This window comes from Oncorhynchus gorbuscha, unplaced genomic scaffold (assembly GCF_021184085.1).
Source record: "Oncorhynchus gorbuscha isolate QuinsamMale2020 ecotype Even-year unplaced genomic scaffold, OgorEven_v1.0 Un_scaffold_2090, whole genome shotgun sequence".
Classification (NCBI taxonomy): domain Eukaryota; kingdom Metazoa; phylum Chordata; class Actinopteri; order Salmoniformes; family Salmonidae; genus Oncorhynchus; species Oncorhynchus gorbuscha.
This window is the reverse complement of record NW_025746683.1, coordinates 85,001-90,469: the sequence shown is the minus strand read 5'-3', so window position 1 is coordinate 90,469 and position 5,469 is coordinate 85,001. Positions and strand designations below refer to the sequence as shown.

Here is a 5,469-nt window from a genome sequence, read left to right as displayed (position 1 = left end):
TTCTAGACTCTCTGGTCTACTAACAACTTTCTGCTGTTTTCACTGATGTTGTCCATGTTATTGATTCCTCTCTTCTCCTCTTATCCTCTCTTCTCCTCTCTCCACTTCTCTTCTCTTATATTCTCCTCTCTTCTCCTCTTCTATCTTCTCATCTCATCTCCGCTCTTCTCCTCTCTTCTCTTCTCCTCTCCACTTCTCCTCTTCTCCTCTCTTCCCCCTCCTCTCTTTCTATTCTCTTCTCCTCTCTTCACATCTCACTCTCTTCTCCTCTCTCCACTTCTCTTCTCTTATATTCTCATCTCTTCTCCTCTTCTATCTTCTCATCTCTTCTCATCTCCGCTCTTCTCTTCTCTCTTCTCCTCTCTTCTCCTCTCTCCCTTCTCCTCTTCTCCTCTCTTCTCTTCTCCTCTCTTCTCTCTTCTCCTCTCTCCACGTCTCCTCTTCTCCTCTTTCTCTCTCTTCTCTTCTCCTCTTTTCTCTCTCTTCTCCTCTCTCTCTTCTCCTCTTCCCCTCTTCTCCTCTCTCTTCTCTTCTCCACTTCTCCTCTTCTCCTCACTCTCTTCTCTTCTCTCTTCTTCTCTTCTCCTCTCTCTTCTCTCTCCTCTCTTCTCTTCTCCTCTTCTCTCTCTTCTCCTCTCTCTTCTCTTCTCTTCTCCTCTTCTCCTCTCACTCTCTTCTCCTCTCTCTTCTTCTCCTCTCTCTTCTCCCCTTCTCCTCTCTTCTCTTCTCCTCTCACTCTCTTCTCCTCTCTACTTCTTCTCTTCTCCTCTCTCTTCTCCTCTCTCTCTCTTCTCCACTCTCTCTCTTCTCCTCTCTCCACTTCTCATCTTCTCCTCTCTCTCTCTTCTCCCTCCCTCTCTCTCTTCTCCTCTCTTTTCTTCTCCTCCACTTCTCCTCTCTCCTCTCTCCTCTCCTCTCTCCTCTCTTCTCCTTCTCCTCTTCTCCTCTTCTCCTCTCTCTTCTCTCTCCTCTCTTCTCCTCTCTCTCTCCTCCTCTCTCCACTTCTCATCTTCTCTTCTCTCTCTTCTCTCTCTTCTCTCTCTTCTCTTCTCTATGTTCCTCTTTTATTAGTGTATTTATCCTTTATTTAACCCGGTAAATAATCTCTTTTACTTCCTTCTTTAAATGTTTACCCCTCCTGTCTTTCCCCATCAGATTCTGAACTACTGTGGGAAGGGCAAAGTGCGCGTTTCCTGGTAACCAAGAACGAGGCCCTTTGGGCCCCACCCCATGACTTGGTGGGCAAGGACTGCAAGGAGGGATTCTGCAAGCTGAGTTTGGCCCAGAGCGCAAGGTCTTCGCGTGAGTCACCCTTCATCACTTTACCCCATCGTCATCATCCACTTTAGTTTATCTCACACACACTGTTACCATTATCATCATCACCAACATCATCATCATTATAATAAACACAGTCACCACCATCATCATTCTTTTACACTTTTAGTCACCATCAATATCGCCATCATCATCACCATCATCATCATCATCACCCTTTTCACTGTCATTTGCATCACCACCCCCTTGTCAAGGGCAGAGTCATGTAATATATGTTGTGGGAGTTCCTCCAGTTGTTTTGCATGTGATGAAGTGATCACACACACACACACACACACACACACACACACACACACACACACACACACACACACACACACACACACACACACACACACACACACACACACACACACACACACACACACACACACACACACACACACACACACTAGTCCAAATGGATAGCCCCTCACTTTGCAAAACCACAATGCTGAGGGAATTCCCCAGATAATATCACTTTGTCTATGTATCTGTGTAACCGCTTGGGTTATACATGGAGACCATTTTGTGCCCCAGGACCCTGAGTTTCTGACTTCCCTATGCTTCGTATCTACAGCTTCCAGAATCTGGGTATCCAGTGTAACCGCGTGGGTTATACATGGAGACCATTTTGTGCCCCAGGACCCTGAGTTTCTGACTTCCCTATGTTTCGTATCCACAGCTTCCAGAATCTGGGTATCCAGTGTGTGAGGAGGAGAGAGGTAAAGGACTCCATCGTGCAGAGGATGACCAGAGGGATCAACCCATTCAATGGTGCGTTTCTCTCTCAGCTACAGTCTCTCTGGCTTTTCTCCCCCCTCTCTTTCCTCTCTCTCTCGCTCTCTCTCGCTCTCTCTCTCCCCCTCTCTTCCCCTCTCTCTCCCCCTCTCTTCCTCTCTCCCCCTCTCTTCCTCTCTCTCCCCCTCTCTTCCTCTCTCCCCCCGCCCTCTATTCCTCTCTCTCCCCCTCTTTCCCTCTCTCCCCACCCATCTTTCACATTTACTTTCTGACATATTAATTTAGAGTGAGAAGTAGATATATATACATGGTCTACTGCTGTCCTAACCACAACTAGACGGAGATAGATCTGTCAATTTCCTCCTAGAACTTCTATCCCCGGGTCTCTGCAGCATAGTGTCGTTGTTGTCTCCATTACAAGACAAGAGCGAACCTGCTTCCCCATTTTCATAACACACAGTTGTAGTGCTGGATGCCACATGAGTGTGTGTGTGTGTGTGTGTGTGTGTGTGTGTGTGTGTGTGTGTGTGTGTGTGTGTGTGTGTGTGTGTGTGTGTGTGTGTGTGTGTGTGTGTGTGTGTGTGTGTGTGTGTGTGTGTGTGTGTGTGTGTGTGTGTGTGTGTGTGTGTGTGTGTGTGTGTGTGTGCTGAAGGTGTGCAGCCTCTGATAACATTGAAAACATGAAGTACTGCCATACAAGCCATTGTAATGATTGGGTAGTACTACCATACAATCCATTGTAATGGTATATAGATACCGTCCTGTAGGTTTTCTGTCCAGCCCTGTTCCTGGAGAGATACCTCCAGGTTCTCTAGATTAGGGTTGGACAGAAAACCTACTGGGCGGTATCTCTCCAAGAACAGGGTTGGAGTTAGAACCTACTGGACAGTAGTTCTCCAGAAACAGGATTGGAGTTATAACCTACTGGACAGTAGCTCTCCAAGAACAGGGTTGGAGTTAGAACCTACTGGACAATAGTTCTCCAGAAACAGGATTGGAGTTATAACCTACTGGTCAGTAGCTCTCCAAGAACAGGGTTGGAGTTAGAACCTACTGGACAGTATCTCTCCAAGAACAGGGTTGGAGTTAGAACCTACTGGACAGTATCTCTCCAAGAACAGGGTTGGAGTTAGAACCTACTGGACAGTAGCTCTCCAAGAACAGGGTTGGAGTTAGAACCTACTGGACAGTAGCTCTCCAGAAACAGGATTGGAGTTATAACCTACTGGACAGTAGCTCTCCAAGAACAGGGTTGGAGTTAGAACCTACTGGACAGTAGCTCTCCAAGAACAGGGTTGGAGTTATAACCTACTGGACAGTATCTCTCCAAGAACAGGGTTGGAGTTAGAACCTACTGGACAGTATCTCTCCAAGAACAGGGTTGGAGTTAGAACCTACTGGACAGTAGCTCTCCAGAAACAGGATTGGAGTTATAACCTACTGGACAGTAGCTCTCCAAGAACAGGGTTGGAGTTATAACCTACTGGACAGTAGCTCTCCAAGAACAGGGTTGGAGTTAGAACCTACTGGACAGTAGCTCTCCAAGAACAGGGTTGGAGTTAGAACCTACTGGACAGTAGTTCTCCAAGAACAGGGTTGGAGTTATAACCTACTGGACAGTAATTCTCCAAGAACAGGGTTGGAGTTATAACCTACTGGACAGTATCTCCCCAGGAACAGGGTTGGAGTTATAACCTACTGGACAGTAATTCTCCAGGAACAGGGTTGGAGTTTAAACCTACAGGATGTTAGCTCTCCCGGAACAAGGTTGGAGTGCCCTGATATAGGGCCTTAACTGGCAGCACAGGCTAGCTCTGATTTGTCAATAGCAAATGAGGAAATCTGGTCACCGTTTGGCCATACAGAACTTGAGTGTTGTTAAAAGGAAGTAGAAGTCATTATTCATCGATGTGAATAACACACAGCAGTTCTGTTACTAAACTTTGTACCAATTCTGTTACACCACTTCCTCTCCTCTCCCTTTGACTGTTTTACCTCATCATGTCCGCTACTCTTTACGGCTCGACGGTCTAAGCAAGACGGTGGTAACAACATGTGTATCTAGATTGAGATTAAGATTGAGATTGAGATTAAGATTAAGATTGAGATTAAGATTGAGATTGAGATTAAGATTAAGATTGAGATTAAGATTGAGATTGTTCTTTTCAAATGTAGCACCATGAATAGCTCTGTTTATCTGACCCTTATGTATCCATGTGAAACAACTTTGTTGTGTGATTTAAACAAGGAGAAATGAGTAGCCCTGTTATCTGGCCCTTATGGATCAATGTGAAACAACTTTGTTGTGTGATTTAAACAAGGAGAAACACATAAATCAATCCTGGGATGGAGACAGACAATAGGTTTTTACAGACAACACACTTGGCAGGTGTGAGTTTGGAGGAATTAGATTGGAATTGAGAAAACAAGAGCACCTTGTAGAGCATAAGGGTCCAACTCATTCCATGGAGGGACTAGTGTCTGCAGGCTGTTTGGTTTTTCCTTTCAATTAAGACCCAGACAACCAGGTGAGTGAAGTTCCTTACTAATCAGTGACCTTAATTCATCAATTAAGACCCAGACAACCAGGTGAGTGAAGTTCCTTACTAATCAGTGACCTTAATTCATCAATTAAGACCCAGACAACCAGGTGAGTGAAGTTCCTTACTAATCAGTGACCTTAATTCATCAATTAAGACCCAGACAACCAGGTGAGTGAAGTTCCTTACTAATCAGTGACCTTAATTCATCAATTAAGACCCAGACAACCAGGTGAGTGAAGTTCCTTACTAATCAGTGACCTTAATTCATCAATTAAGACCCAGACAACCAGGTGAGTGAAGTTCCTTACTAATCAGTGACCTTAATTCATCAATCAAGTACAAGGGAGGAGAGAAAACCCTCAGACACTCAGCCCTCTGTGGAATGAGTTTGACACCTGCAATGTAGAATAACTAGAGTTTCCAGTCCAGGTCGTTGTTTCCGTGGTGACGGTCGGTGGCGAGTTGTCGCGACAATGGTCGAATGGCAAGGCAAGAGAAGAACATTTCACTTCTGCAGTGAAACACAGCTGCTTCCTGTATAGGGAGAGATACAGACACACACACACACACACACACACACACACACACACACACACACACACACACACACACACACACACACACACACACACACACACACACACACACACACACACACACACACACACACACACACACACAGAGCCCCCCTTTCGTTTATGTATACAGACCACTAGGTCTGCTTCTACATGGGGAAATGGCTGACATCATTTTAAAAAATGGAATTCCATTTTGTTCATTTTTTTTGTTCCTGTGAGCTCAATGCACAGTTTCCCTTAAAGGTAAATCAGATCCAGCCTGAACTGTGTGATGTAGTAGGGAGTTGTAG

At 45.3% G+C, this 5,469-nt stretch overlaps 1 pseudogene across 1 annotated transcript in view; it reads left to right on the top strand.

The window, feature by feature from the left end:
- Nucleotides 1-1,155: 1,155 nt before the first annotated feature.
- The window catches only part of LOC124024931, a 14,510-nt pseudogene continuing 10,196 nt past the window's right edge, over nucleotides 1,156-5,469 (top strand). Inside the window, exons 1-2 of the transcript XR_006837109.1 lie at nucleotides 1,156-1,302; nucleotides 2,003-2,094. The product of XR_006837109.1 is annotated as a proto-oncogene c-Rel-like (transcript). The remainder of the gene's footprint in view (nucleotides 1,303-2,002; nucleotides 2,095-5,469) is intronic.